General features: G+C 30.6%; 1 protein-coding gene across 4 annotated transcripts in view; it reads left to right on the forward strand.

Annotated features, from left to right (window-relative positions):
- Positions 1-16531, forward strand: part of LOC129917979 (teneurin-m) — a 666088-nt gene that overhangs the window by 51072 nt on the left and 598485 nt on the right. For 3 of the 4 annotated variants that reach the window (XM_055998248.1, XM_055998250.1, XM_055998251.1), the window contains exon 1: positions 11802-11945. The exons of the other annotated variant lie outside the window; for it this stretch is intronic. The gene's annotated coding sequence lies outside the window, so the exon portion shown is untranslated. Of the gene's footprint in view, positions 1-11801; positions 11946-16531 lie in introns of those variants that run through there. 4 annotated transcript variants of the gene reach the window in all.

Here is a 16531-nt window from a genome sequence, read left to right on the forward strand (position 1 = left end):
ATGAGTAAGGAGATGGCGATGAATGGATATTAAATCTGAGCAAAAGTTGGGAAATTACAATTTCTTGAAGTTATTACACCGGTTTTTTTTTCCACCGACCGACCGATACCATTTCAGGGAAAATCCCCTGCAGTATCACCATCAGAAGAGTACCACACCGAAAAACGACAGCTACCGCGTCACTTAAACAGGTTGTTCCAAAGAAGGACCGAAATGGACTTCTTATATAGGTAAAAAGAGAGGAAGACGGGAAGAAAAACGACAACGATGAAAGAGAAAACTTAAGAAAAGCCACTGCAAATGAAAGGGACTATGGAAGACTATGATGGCGGTGGCAGTGGCAATGAAGAAAGACGAAAACGACAAAGAAGTCTCTGAGTGGATTTTTGTCTTAAGTCAGTTATCCTTGGGTTCATTACCTGGGAAGTTGTTCCTTTTCTCTTTCGTCGGTTTTATTCATTGAGTGCTCAAGGCTTCTTAGCACCGAACTGGTGGATGGTTGGGTATGTGTTTGGCGGTGGCAGTGGCAGCGTCTAGGTGAGAAAGTGAATCAACAAATTGTTGTTGAAGAAATTTTCCTAAGTTGGTAATGACAGTTGGCTTAAAAGATGTGACGGGCGAGAAAATTTTTGGATTTGGGGATAGGCGAGAAGTTGAAGGTGAACTGGAATCAGTAAGATAGAGGGTAGGTTGCTGCACATGCAGAATTTATATAACCTTTGTTGATGGATTTTGAAGAAGTTTTGGTTTGCAAGAAGGATGGGAATGACTTTTGAGAACTTGTGTAGAGATGCATATAGAGTTAGTACCTAGTCAAGGAGTTTATTGTCGTTGACAGATCGGTTTGCTGGGGTTTTGAACTTAACCATCATCATGGTGGTCTATATTTATTTGAAGAATAAAATATCCTCTGACATTGAAATAAGGACAGAATAGGTAAGAGCTTGGGTTTTTGAAGAGGAAGCAATTAGGAATTGTGCAAATAGATTATTCGCGGTGTTTTCGTGAGAGTATTTGTTGTCAATTATGTTGTAATCGGTTTTTTGGATTGTTAATCGTGAATCCTTTAAATATTTCATTTAGTTGAAATTCAGGTTTTGATGTCAGTCATAAACATACATTTGCATATAGTTTAGAACACCAATCGTTTGTCTGTTCAGTCTGGAGTACCCCAGGGTTGTCTTTTAGGGCCTCTTAGCTTTGTGTTACCCAATAATAATGTTAAACGATTTTGCCCTATCATATTTTGCCCTCAAAATAAATTTCCTTTTGTATTCTTTTTGGGAGTAAGTTTGGACACTCACCTCAACTTCCGCTCCCATAACGACAGCATTATCAACAGAGTAAATACAGATTTTGGCTTTGTTAAAAGTTGATTTTACATAAGTTGATCTAAGGAATTCTTTTTACGTCTTTCTTTCGTTTATGTGACCTTCGTTATATCAGTCTTTGAATATTCATTCCAGGTCTGGTGAAATTATCATCAGCCCATATTGATTGCATTGAAGTAGTTTGCCATTATTTTCAACTTTAATTTATAAACCTGCAATCCCTCGATTTTTTCATGAGAAATATAAAAAAAAAATGATGTGTGCAATTCACACGTGGTAGAAGTGAAACCCTAAAAAAACATTTTTCTTGAAAAAAAAACACAATTAAAAAGCTTACAAATTTTCTCAAAAAATAAAGCCATACTTTAATTTTTAGAATTCGCAGAAATTATAAAAATAATGAATTCAAAATTATCATTTTTCATGAAAAAAGCCAAAGAAAAATCTTTTTTTTTTCTTCTAACACCATTAAATCCATTTTTTTTTTAAATTACAACCTATAGGGTAAAAGCGGGTGATATGGCGCGGCGGGTGAGATGGCGCACTTTAAATATCTTTTACATTTATTGCTCTAAAAATGTACGAAAAATATTTTTAGCTTTCTTTAAATATTTTAAATCGAAGTAGCCAGTAATCGTTTCTTTATCTGTGATACAAAAAATAAAAAAAAATTTCAAAGGAAATCATGTGATGATTTTTTTCGAATTTTTTTTTCGCCCTTTTTTTTTGTTCCGATATTTTGTGAGTCGTTGGGATCTTAGATGCCCTTGATACACCAATACATACAAGAGAGTATAAGTTATGCATTGTGTGTGAAATCTGAGCTCTAGTTCTATCTGCTTTTTATGGGTGCTTACGAATATGAGTTATGCGCAAAAAGGTGAGATGGCGCAGTTTTTTGCGGGTGAAATGGCGCATTCTCTACTAGAATTTTTTAATTGAGTATATTTTTAGCATGTGCCATATCACCTTCAACATATTTTTTTTAAGTAATTCAGCCAAGTTCAAATTTTATAAAAAAGACGACTAGTTGCAATCTATTATACAGCATGCATTGGTGCTTGACTCCTTCACATCGTTCAACCATTTGTGCAATGAATTTGGCAATAGAAACCTAAAACAAACTCATGCGCCATCTCACCCACCCTATAGGGGGAGATGGTTTTTTTTAAACTTTTTTTCTATATTAATTTAAAAATATAAATTTAAAATATAAAATTCTTTAAAACAAACAATACGTTGGATATTGAATATAGAACATTTTTGCATTGTTAGAAATATGAAATGAGGTTTACTTTGAAAAATATGACAAAAACAAAAAAGGTATGCCATCTCACCCGCTTTTACCCTAATATATTTTATAATATCTGAAAGCTTTTTATTTCACCTTTTTTTATGACGCTTCAATAATATTTCTACGAAGCCTACAAAAAAAGTAACAATTTTTCAAATCCAACCGTGTCGAAATTTCAAACTGAGATACTTCCTACACTGATGGTTGGTCATCGGAAACAGATCTCCACAGCTGTTTTAAGGTATTTTTTCAAGTTATTCAATTAAAGATTGTGTAACTTTTCGAGCACGTACCGTTATGTGTGATATATATATCAAATAAAAGGTAATATTATCATCATGCGTATTAAAGGTAAATAAAATCACAAAAAAAAAAAACTCTTAAATAATATTTATTTCTGAATCGAACGATGTATTTTTTTAGTTTTGATTTGTTTGGTTAAACCAAACCAAATATTTTATACATTATTGAAAAGTCTAAATGTTTTTTTATACAGTCAAGAAATTTCAAATTGGTGAAAATTTGACGAAGCTAGTTTTTTTGGAAGGATGAAATTCAAAAAAATCCGTTTTTTGGCCCTAAGTTCTAATTTTTAATGTGTTACGGAATTTTTAAATACCGTTTTGTAATCGGTGTAACAATATCTATAAAACGTAATAGGTTTTCGTCCGCGTATATTTTTAATTTCACAAAATTTAATTGTACAATTATTGTAAAAAAAAAAATGATTTTTTGCAACGTTTAAAAGTCCATAACTTTTTTTCTTATGGTTTGCACTAAAATTTACTTTCAGATAATGAAAGCTTATATTTCGAATCGAATATAAGAAAAACGGTTTTTCTACATACTCCAGAAGTTAGCAAAAAATGCAATTGCTTATAACAAAATCAATTATTTATTAATAATTTGTTGTTTTTTGTTGTGTATACAATTGGTAATATGTGTACCAAATTTCATTAATTTCTAAGTTTTCATTACTGAGATACAGTAATTTTAACAAAAAGACGCACAAAATTTCATTTGTTTATAACTTTTAACAAAATTGAAATTTTTCAAAAATACTTTGGAAATTTATTTTTGACATATAGGAAAATCTTCCAATGTATGCAAAAAAAAAGTATCAAATTCGAGAAGTCGGTTTTAGATGGCCCACTTGAGAAAATTTGGCTCTTTTTCATTCGATAGTTTACTTACTATTCTGCCGTGCTAAGCAAAAAGGGCGCATATCCATTTTTGTAGTTTTGAGATAAATGCATTTTACTGACAAGGGAAAAGGTTGAGAATTGTAAATGTGTTCAATTTCAAAAATGATTTTAAGCAACTTGTAGTAGGAAAATTATAATTTTTAGTTTACGCAATAATTATATATTGTTTAAGCTTCGCAAATGCGTATGTAATTTTTTTTTTTTTTAATTTTTAGAGATAGTAATAAATGCATTTTTCTATTGAGGAATACAACGGAGTAATATCGTTGTGCTCATCTTCATTGACTATTTTGAGCCACTTGGAATTGAAAATGCGCTGTTTTTAGTTAACATATAAATGAGGAATTGTTTCAGGATGTCAAATATGCCTTTAACTCAATTTTGGATTTTTGGCTCATGCGCCCTTTTTGCTTAGTACGGCAGTATTTTCATTCGATAGTTTTTTTCATTCGAATAGTTTAGTTAGTTAGATAGTTTATTCAATAGCACTGGTCTGCAAGGAAATCCTCCTTTAAATAAAACTATACTTTTCTAAAGGATTTTTGTATGCTGATTCCGAATCCGAAGTCAGAATTGATCTAGTACGTCACGTTTTTTTAGATATTCCCGTTAGAAAATCTCAAAAACCCATTTTTTTGCTGTTTTCGAAGAAATATTTTGGCATAATGTAATATTTTTCAATTAAAATTGTTACGGTTTATAAAAAAACTTATTTTTTTCTTTCAAATTCAGTTTCAATCTTCTCAATATCTCTTTTCTTCTCCGAGATATCTTAATTTAAGTAAGTTTAGTAGGTTTGGTATATCTTATCATAAAAAAAACTTATCTCTAAAAATTAATATATCTTTCTCCCTAGAACAAAAATATACTTTTCTAATGGACTTTAGTGTGCTGATTTTGAATCCGAACTCAAAAAATTTTGGTCAGCTGTGGTTTGTGAGATATAGTAGTTTTTATTGAGATTTTCTAAGAAAAAACTTGATTTTGTGATACTTTAATGCGAATATCTTAAAATCCTCAATCTGAATCTTTATAAGGCAGTTTATCGAATGGTTTATTACAAATAAGATACATATTTCTATAAATAAATCTAATAAATCTAAAAGGTTGATTTTTTAGAAACTACCCACATTTTTCAAAAATCATTTTTACAAAAATGGTACCTGATAGAATTTTTCTGAAACCAGATTTAGATTCAAGAAAGTCTAATCTTTCATAATATCAAAAAATTATTTGAAGGAGAAAAAAAAAGTTAAATTTTGCAGACCAGTGTAGTTTGTTCGATAGTTTTTATTCTATAGTTTTATTCGAATGAATAAATGAATGAATGAACTATTCGATAGTTCAAATCATTCGATAGTTCCCATCACTATTAAGAACATTTCTTCAATTGAACACGTCTTCCGCGTGATTTTAGAGAATTGTCACATCTGCTAACATCCCGAATCTTCCTTTTTCCATGAGTGTTCTTTAAGACCTTATTTTGTTACTTTCATGAAAAAATAATTTTCCATCCCTAATTCGAGTCTCGAGTTTGGGTACCGTAAACCCCATAAGTCATAACTTTCATCAAAAACATCGCTTTAAATTTATTTATCCTGATTTGCATTTTTACTTTTTTACCTATCTCCATCTTCTCCTTTATTACTTTTCACATATTATGAAACTCGCTTAATGACATTAAACGAAACGAATATACAAATGTCATATCCTTCTTTGCACAGTAATTGTCACCCACATATGCTTCATCTGACGTCGAAACAACAGTAATTCATGTCATTTCTGTCGTCCAAACAAAAACAAAACAACACACACATTCACACTAAAAAACAAAACAAAAAAAAAAAATATAAAGCAACAGCCATGAAGTAATAAATAAATGCAACTTTTCGAAATGACATTTCCACTCCATTATGCAGAACTCGTTGCTACTGGACTACCCTCCCTCTCTTTGCTGCGTTCCATATCAAATCAAACAGAACTCTACAACTGGACTACGAAAGTCGAAACATTAAAAGAAAAAGGACCTCATCCACACATACCTCCACACAAACAAAAACAAGCAAAATAAAAAACAATTTGATTTACTGTTGCAACATGGGGATTGATGGCCGCAGAAAATTGTGGATATACTCTACCAAAGTCATGAATTCCGTTCCCTGTTCCCTATTTTTTTTTTATTGTATGTACCTATCCTGAGCCGCAGCTCACTTTGGGTTCGGTCGGTCTGGTCTCGTCCTTCACAAATTACAAGTTGTTTGACCTGACAAGCGGCAACTGCCCCAGCAGCGAACATATCAAACGGATCGCTACGTCAGACTGCTAGGGTTGTTAAATGTTAAACGGCTGTAAAACAACATTCCTAAAAGGACCTCTCCCGAAAGCCCCCTCTGGTGGCCATCACTGTTCTTTACGTACCGGCATCACCTGTCCGTTTTGCACCGACTCGTTAAAGTGATTTAGGGTTTGTGCGCCAAGGTGTTCACTGTTCAGTGCCTTTTTTTTGTGTGTGTTGCCTGATTCTCTCTATTTTTCAAACATTAAGGACGACGACGACGAAGGCGCCCTCTACACTCTTGTACAAAAATACATCTATTTACGACCAATAATTTCCATGGGGCTGACACACAGAAAACGCGGCCGTAAAAACTCCGGAACTGCTTGTGCTGCTTAATTTATGACATTACTCCCGCTCCGCTTTTGTTCCGCTGGCTGATGACTGACACATATGTGTAAATTTAGAATGAAACCGTTTTATATCTAAAAAAAAACGATGGGAAAGGACACTTTGTTCCCGAGCCTGACAAAATGCCACATTCCACAGAAATATACAATGGCAATGATTTTTTTTTTTCTGTTTTGCACCTCGCTCTTCGGCACAAAGCACCATCTTCCGTTTCCGCCCTCGCTTGAAGGCGCTTCGGGCAAAAATGTCACACAAGGATTTTCAATTTAATTTAATTTATGATCCTTAATTTGAAATTTGCCGCTCATTTTGAGAAAGCTTTGGGTGGAAATTGTTTCTCTTGATTGCGCGCTCATCCTGGCACACAAAAACCCGTTACTGTGTGATAATCAGGCCAAAAGAGGAGCTCTAACTACTGCTTCAGAAGGATTTTACACACAAGGATAAGGAAGGACCTTTTTCGTCTTAGAATTTTTTTTTTCTTCTTTTTCTTCTTTCTCATCATCAGTAAGAGCGGATTGGGGAATTCCTTCTGGGAAAGGGTTTTTTGTGAAATTTATGCGCCACACTACCAACAAGGACGACGACCGACGTTTGTCTAAATTTAGAAGAAAGGGAAGAAGAAATGTTGTTATTAGAAATTCCAATTCCTTTCCTTGCCTTGGCGTTGGTTGTGAAGAAAAGATGACCGAAATTTTAAAAGGAGCACCCTTCGTCTTCAAGGATAAATTATATATGATGAGAATAAAATGAGGTCTTGGGCTTGCTGGGTGCTAGTATGTGTGTTAACAACATGCCTTTGTGTGTGCTAATTGCTTTGTTTTACATGAATGTGTGACATTCCTAACGAGGCTCTTATTTTCCAAGCGAAATGTATAAACTTTTAAGCCCGGATGGTCTTCGTCTTCGTCCTGAATTTAAGGATCTTCCTCTTTTTCTTCCATCGTACATATATCTACTTGTCTCTTTTGCTGTGTGACATTAGAAAAAGAGATGAGAAAAGGATTTCTATGGGAAGATGTAGAAAGTAGCAAAAAAAAAAGGGGGTTTGAGAGTTGAGTCCTTAATTACTTGCGGGTGAAGGAATTTGCCATGTTGACAATTATTTCGAAAGTAAATATGAAAAGTTGTTGGGTAATAATTTTTCCTCTCAAAGCACAACACAAAGGACTTAATTGGGTTAGAGTGACAATTGTTTTATATATTTTTGTGTTCCTCCTTCGTCCCGACAAAAGGACGACGGGTTATTGTTTTGGTTGAATTTGGGGGTATAGGAGACACCTTTGGTTATAAATTGGAGTTTAAAGGGTACGCACGCACGCCTTTCTGATCATTTTGGTAATTCTTCTCTCATGATGGTGGGATAGTAAAGAGGTCCTGTTTGATACTATATATTTTTGTGTATATTTATTTATAAACAAATGGCAGAGAAACAGATTTTTGAAGGGATTTTAAGATTTTAAGCGGATTTAAGTGACCTTTTTGTGGTCTTTCGGGGGGTCCTCTGATGGGACTTGGGCTAAGATAAATAGATAAAGTTAAATTATGTTTCTCGTTGTTGTGGGAAATGATTTCTTATAAAATAATTTAGATTTTAAAATTATTGCTAACGAAAGAGAGATTTCTTTTCCTAGGAAAAAAAGGTTCGAAGTCATTAAAATCAGAAAATGTCAACCTTTGGGGAATTTAAAGTCATCCAGGATGTTTTGTGTTTTATTTACCTAAAGATATCGACTTTATACGTGTATGAAAACTTGATTAAATGTTATTTAAGTTTGAAATTAGAGGAACTTTAATTGGAGGTGTGCATACATCTACTACATAGCTTACAATATTAGTAAGGTAGGCCAAGAATTAACTTCAAGTTCATGTGAACAATTTTTTTTGCGAAAATGATTGTTAAGATTTTATAAATTATATAAAACAAAAGGATGTCGGGAAAAAATGTTTTTTGTCTAAAAAATAATCCCAATTATTCAGAAATGCAATGGTTAAACTTTGCTGTCACAAATTGAGTTTAGCAAAAGGACATTTTTGGAAAAAAATTCTTAGTTTTTTTTTTTATTTTCTATTTTGAAATTCAAATTTATCTTTGTTACGTCAAAGGCTAAAATTTCCTAAATTGAACATAAAATATAATATTTTTTTAGTTTTTGAGAAAACTGAACAGTTCTATGAAAAATCTTGTTTTTTTTTTCAATTTTTCAATTTTTCAATTTTTTAAGGTAAAAACCCCGACGGCAGACAAAATTTCATAGTTATTTTCTAAACTTTTTCACCATAAGAATTTTAATGATGTGAAAATACCTATATTATATCTACATATTAAAAAATTATAAAATATTTCAATATTGCCAATAAGTAAAAAAATCATGTGTGCAATTTACACGTGGTTGAAGTGAAACCTTAAAAATCATTTAAAAAAAATCGAAAAAAATATAACTTTTTTTATTCCATCACTTTTTTTTTATATAACAACCTACAATAAATTTTATACCATCTGAAAGCTTATTGTTTCAGCTCAAAATATTTATATCGACCATGTCTATACAACATCTACAAAAAGAGCTAGAATTTTTTTAACCCAATTAGTTTTCATAAAAAAAGCAAAACAATCAATCTCTTTTCTTTTGTAACGCCATTAAATCCATTTTTTAAAAGACAACCTATAATAAATTTTATATCATTATTATTTCACCTTTTATATTACGCTTTAATCATATTTCTACCATGCCTACAAAAAAAGTAAGAATTTTTTAAAGATAACCATGTCAAAATTTCAAACTGAGATTAAGGTAGTTCCTCTACTGCTGGCTGGTCATCGCCAACAAATCTTCACAGGTGTTTTGAGGTATTTTTCAAGTTTTTCAATTAAATATAATATAACTTGTAGAGCACGTACCGTTATGTGTGATTTATTAAATGAAAGGTAATATTATCAGCATCCGTATTAAAGTTAATTAAATTTGTTATGTGCTCTAGATCAAAAGATATAACTTGTTTAGTAAAAGAACATCTTTTCACCGCTATCTCAGAATTTTGAATATGAAATTAATTGAAATTTTGCACAATCATTATTTACATATTTAATTACCAATCTACTGTCTAACTTTTATTCTATCAATTAAAACAAAAAAGTTATAATCAATTGATTTTTCGTGTCGCAAATCACTACGATACTACAGAAGTTTTCACGTCAAAAATAAATTTCAAAAATGTTTTTTTTTTTTGTTTTTTTGCGACGTTTTTGACAGTATTCAATACCAGCTAAGTTTTTCTGTGACATCTTAAATAAAAAGTATTTATCAAAAAAATGGAAAATTTTTGATGGAAAATTTATGTATGTAATTTTTCAAACAAAATCCAAAATCTAAATAAAATCCAAGTTTACCTGAAATATAAGAAAAAATATATTAAAAAAATTTACTAAAGTCCAACCACATAATTTTTATAAAAAATATATAAATAAATAACGAAAAAATTAGTTTATGTAAAATATGATTATGATTAAAATAAAAGTTTTATAGATTTTACATTTTTACCCTGGACCATTAATAATATATTTTCTCATCAGTCATTTTCTGAAATTTTTTTTTTTTTTTTGTTTTTTCAAAAAGTATTTTCACTGTCTTTAAGGGGTATGTGCACCCTGAAATTTGTTTTTGTTATTTTTTTTTTTTAATTTATGCTATGTAGGTGGAAAGATAGTATTTTTTTTTACCAACCCCTTAGTTAATATAAACATTTAAAGACCAATTGCGTAACGAAACCCTCAAAATTGGCAAGTTGAGCCACTACGGGTGGCGGCGGCGGGCGGTTGACTTTCTTTCTTTCCGATTTTCTCGAAAGTACATTTATTGACGTGGTATCTCGGAAATTACTTATCCGATTACTTTCAAATTTTTTTTTGAATATTCTTGAAAACAATATCTAAAATGTAGCGTAGAATTTTTTTGATAGCTGGTTTGGTTTTATTTTTATTACTGTTTTTGCTTGAAAAATGTTGTTAACCCTCTGTAGGCACACCTCTTTTTTGAGAATTTGGTTTATACTTTTTAATGTCGCTAGAACTTTTTTCGGTCTCACTATTTTATAGAGAATCATACATGAAATTGATGTAGAAGTTTCCGAGGAATTCGAATATTGTATTCACAATTCCAATAAAATGTATTTTCACCCTTATAAAGACACTTTTTTGTGACCACTTTCTATTTTTGTCCTGCACAAATTCGCACCCGTGTGCCGACAGAGGGTTAAAAAAGGAAAACAAAATTTTGTGAGCAAACTACTAAAAAAATTAAAATGCTTGGAAGATGTGGAAGTTCGAAATTTCTGCAAAGGCCTGGCCTTTAATCTAATAAAGTTTTTTCTAATTTTGTTTTATTTCCTTAATATTTTTTAAATATTCTAAGGACCAATTTTTCAATAGTTAGATAAACCTCAGTTAGAACTTATTCCTAGGAATATCTATTAGTTGTATATTGATATTATTCGTTTGATAGCCTAACTGATGATTGTGACAGGGCTAAGTGACTTTTTCCATAAGAGTGTGGTGCATTTATTTTCTATTGCAAATAAGACATAATAGACTTAATTGGGGTATTGCTTTTTAATTATAATTCTGTTAAGTCACCCAACCCATCGCTACATTTTTTTGTTGTGACACAACAAAACAAAATGAAAAACTGTCGCAATGGTTCCAGACTACAGAAATACATTAGATTGAGGGAGACCTTACTTCGTTTCAAAATAAGAAAACGAAAAACTCTAAAAAGCTAAATTAATTAATAAATCAGCAAGAGAATAAGTGAAACAACCTACATGTTAACTTTTCATAATCAAACCGTAGTTATTATAATTGCATCTCTTTCTAAATTTAAACTTTATCAACAGTGTTGTTGTTTCACTTTATTTGATCTGTCCAAAGCCAGTTGAAGAGTTCTTCTGCTTTCTTGTCCACTTTTTATTTACATTTTTTTTTTTCAAGTCTTTTAGTTAATAAAAATAATTTTAATTTAATTTGCATTCAATTCATGGTTAAATTGTTGTTTTCGTTGCCTATTTCAATGGCTTAAAAGCTTTTTACAACCTTGCGAAAAATATTTATAGTTTTAACTGTATTTTCTGAATAAAATTAATCTCTGCTTTTAATTTGTCAATAATTATAGAAAAATAATAATAATTTTAGTTTATCGTCAGTTTTCGAGAATTTAAATCGGGTTTCGTTGATAAAAAAGTGTTTGCTTTCAATAACAATTTTATACAACCGCATGCAAAATAATTCTTATCCATAAATTTGTTGTATTTGTTGAAAAGAGAAAAAGTGATTTTATCTGCGTGATAGAAGAGACCAAACACAATTTTCTTCAATTTGACGTGTTTATTAAAGCTGCTTGTTTGGATGTTTACATTTTCATTTGAACCAAAAAGTGAGTTATTGATTTTGAAATTCTTCTTCTTTTTCTTTTTTTTTTCCTAAAAAAAAAACAATGCATTTGCCCTTGTTTCCTTTAATTCACTTTCAATGATGATGATGTCAAAATCAAAAAAAGATTTATCCAAGGGTAAGGATAATATCACACAAGACTTGACTGACAGCAGCACAGCTCACTTCTATACTCCCCAACAATTTACTTTCTTTGGTTGTTATAAACTCATTGCAGGGCAAGGCTTGTTTCTTTTGTCAGGTCCGGGTCCAAGCAAGGTGCATATTTCAATTTGTCCTCAAGGAAATTTAGGATTTCTGTGCATTTAAGAACTACGGCCCTGATATTTTTATATAAATCCACTGAGTCACCATCATTCCACGCAACACATTCGCCGGATCCTGCTTCTTGGAGGAATGTAAAATCCATCAATCATCGTGGCGGAACAACAAAACACAACACACAACACACAACATCCAAAGCAACATTACCGATTTCAGTGTAACACAAATGAGATTTGTGTTCCTTATTCTTGGTTTTGTAATATAACGTTCTACAAGGACTTCTATATTGTATGCTTCCCACCAAAAGTCCTTGCATTGAAAATACATTAAACTCGTAAACCATCAACTATAACTACGGGTTGTTGCTGTTATTCCATTATGTATGACCTCTTTTGAACTGAAATAGCGGGGGCGAAATAAAAAAAAGCAAAGAAATCCTCGGGAAACATTAACCAAAGTTGTTGCGTCCTACTTGTCATCAGCATATTCTCCTTCTCTTGAATCTCACTCGCACAATGCTCAGTCATTTATCTTGTTTTTTTTGTTTTTTTTTTTTTGTATTTTGTCAGGACATCATCTTAAGGATGTTCCACTATGGCCGCCATATATTTTAGTGAAGATTTATCAACTCAAAAAAGCCTATACACTTTGAGGGTATGTCCTGACGTAGTCGCCAGATCTAAATGAACTCTTTTGCCTTTCTTATAGAAAAAGTGAGAAAGATCCTTTGAGACAGACTTCAGAGGGTAAAATAGGATAAAGGATGGGGCTGGCTTGTGCTAAGTGAATGCAATTACTTTCGAGCGTAAAATTTTTTTTTTTTTTCAAATATTCACTTTGACGAGGAAGTAAAAAAAAAAGGAATATGAACTTACAGTATGAATGTGGCTCAGGGGTGCATTGTCCTTCGTAAATGTATGCTGATGAATGTGCTTTTTTTTTTTGTTGTTTTTGTAAAAAGTTCCTTTTTTCCTATATTCACCTCGTTAAGCGCTCAAAAGGAGCAACGATTATAAACACACGCACGGAAATATCTTTCTACATTTCGTCCTTTAGGGATGCAAAAAAAAAATACAAAAAAAAAAAAAAACATTCCTATAGACTCGACAAGAGAAGAGTGTGTGAAATTATTATTTCACCGAACCGAGTGTAAGATGTGTAAAATGTAAATGCAAAAGTAAATTTGTTTAAATTTATGTTTTATTTTTTTTTTACACAAAAGGATTCCATGTATAAGAGGATTTTGTGAAGTTTGTTGATGTTATCCTGAAGGGCGACGAGGGGGAGAAGGTAGAGCTTCGGGGTTATGAAGAGAAAAGTTAAGAACATTTCGCATATTTGAAAGGATCTCTCACTTTTTTACAAGCGAAGGTGTAAAATTGTTGTCTTTAATTCATGGAATTTTCATTTTTTTTTATATTTTTTTAATGCAAGTTGCAATTTTTATTTATATAAAAAATATTAAAAACAGAGAGAAAAAGTCAGAGTTTTTTTCTAGAGAATTTCCTCCGCGCTTAACAAACTGCAAGTGCACATGAGTTAAGGTTGAAAGAAAATTATTATTTTTTTGTTTTTAATGTTATTACTGAGAAACTTGTGTGTTTGTGTTTTTATTTATTATTTACATGAAGGTGATGTGTGAGTAACTATGATTATAATGATGTAAAACTTTTGACAGCGTTTCTTTTTTAATTTTTTTTTTTCTTGTAAAGAAAAACCTTGATTTAATGACATTCGTTAAAATAATGATGATTGATGTCAGAGGCATACAAAAGAGTATACACGGTCAACACAGTAAAATATGAACTTCTTTACAAGAATTGAATCAGAATTTGGAAGAATGAAGTAAATTCTAAGGACGCGTTCCTAATTTGCTTGTACCATACGCGTCACAGAAACATGTTTGTAACTCATCATGTTTTGAGTTACTGTCAATGGACAAACGAACTTGCACCATGGTCCGTGGTCCTACACGTGTTCGCCACAGCATTTAATATTTATACAAAGTCAGGTGTGCAACAGAAATAGTTTTAATTACGAAAAAAAAATTAAAGTTCAGCATCTTGAAATTGTTTAACCAATGTATTGAATTTTGTAAAGAAACCTTTTTATAAAACAAATTTTCAAAGCTTTTTGATTTGCTTTACAATTTTTGATTTTTGTTAATGTGTTAAAGTTTATCAACACTTTTGGCAACCCTATTTAGTAACCTTAATGTTAGAAGTGAAACCTTAAAAAATCATTTTTCTTAAAAAAAAAATCGAAAAAATCTAACTTTTTTATTTCATCACCTTTAAATCCATTATTTTTATATAACAACTTATAATAAATTTTATATTACCTGAAACCTTATTGTTTAATCCACCATGTGTATATAACATCTACAAAAAGAGGTAGAATTTTTTGAACCCAATCAGTTTTCATCAAAAAAAGCAAAAACATCAATTTTTTTCTCTTTTAACACCTTTAAATCCATTTTTTAAATGACAACCTAGAATAAATATTATATCATCTGAAAGCTTATTGTTTCACCTTTTATACAACATTTTAATCATAGTTCTAACATGACTACAAAAAAAGGATGAATTTTTTAAAGCCAACCATGGAAAAATCTCAAACGGTAATTCCTGGTAGTTGGTCATCTTCAATTTAAAATTGTGTATTTTGTAGCTCACGTACCGTTATGTGTGATATATCAGATAAAAGGTAATATTATCAATATGCTTATTAAAGTATAAAATATATAACGTGTTTTTTCACCGTTATCTTAGGATTTTCAATATTTAAAGATTTGAAATTTTGTACAATTTTAGTTTATTCTATTACCTATCTACAGTATAAATTTCATTCTTCTATCTATTAATACGAAAAAGTTATAATCAATTGATTTTTCCTGTCGCTTTTTTGTTTCATTCAAATCACTACGATACTAAGGAAGTTTTCACTTCAAAAAAATTATATATGTAATTTTCAAGTTTTATAAAATTAAATTTCTATTTATTATACTTTTTTCAATTCTTTGCCATCATTTTGAATTTTGCCATTTGGGAACTTTTTGACAAGCAATAGGGCAAATGTTTTTGTTGATATAAAACAATTTGTTGCTTAGGTAAAAAGTCTTTAAAATAATTTATAAAGCCAGCAAAGGCGATTATCTAGATAACGGATTTAAAAAAAAAGCATAAACCTTACCCCCAAAACAAAATTTCTTCATCTAAAAATCTGAATTACAAGAAACTTCGAGTAGTTTCGAGTTCAAACAACTCGTGCCAAAACATCACAATAAGAGTGTTTTTCAAAGTTCAAAATTCGATATATCAAAAATTTGGCACGTTAGAGCCATTCTAATGCTAGATTCAAAATTAAGAAGGTCAAAGACCATAAGAAAAGTAAATAATATAGGGCATTTCAAACTTTTCAACAATCAAACATTTTTTCGGTAACTTGTTTGATTAATAATCATTTTTATCAAACAAACAAAACCGACTTCCATAGGTCAAAACTGGGTTTTATGGTTTTTCTCATAGTTTCTATAGCCAGAACTGAACGAAATTGGAATTATCAAAATTCGTTCACTTAGTTCAAAATTATGAGGTAACAAAAAAAAAAAAAAAATACATATAATTGAATTACATATCTACCTCCTCCTTTTTTGGAAGTCTGTTAGAAATAATATATTTTTTCAAACTAAATTCGTCACAAATTAATATTTTTCTATAAACAAACTTAAAACAGTTACAAAACATAACAAAGTAAATTTTGACCAGGTTTTGTTAAAATACAATAATTTTTATAATAATAAAAAAATTAAAAAATCGTATTTTTGCATTTTTCTCAATATTTTTCTCAGTTGACCTTTTACTTCTCATAAATTTTGAAACTCAACTTTGTCAAAAGTAAAAAAAAAAATTGAAAATATCGAATTTTCAATATTCTTTCGTGATTTGTCGTATTTAAAAATAATTTTCGATAAAATCAATGAATGACAAGGTCTTGAAGATAATTTGTATTCCAATAATTTGAGCCTCAAATCTTCCCAGTGGTTTTTAACAGGATTTCATGGGCTAACCAAAAATTAAAAAATCGAACCAATCAATGTAACCAAAAACCCCTAAAAAAAGTTATTGTAAATCTTCATTTTCATTTCCCCAATAAAATAAGCCACCAAAGGTAAATAAAATTTATTTTGACAAGCAATGAAAATTAAAAGCCATACCTACTTTTTCTATAGAAGAATAAAGTCTTGAACTTTTTTATGAACTCGAAATTTTTTCTAAAAATTGTCGTTATAACAGTCTTTTTTTT

The sequence above is a fragment of the Episyrphus balteatus genome, chromosome 4 (assembly GCF_945859705.1).
Source record: "Episyrphus balteatus chromosome 4, idEpiBalt1.1, whole genome shotgun sequence".
Taxonomy (NCBI): Eukaryota; Metazoa; Arthropoda; class Insecta; order Diptera; family Syrphidae; genus Episyrphus; species Episyrphus balteatus.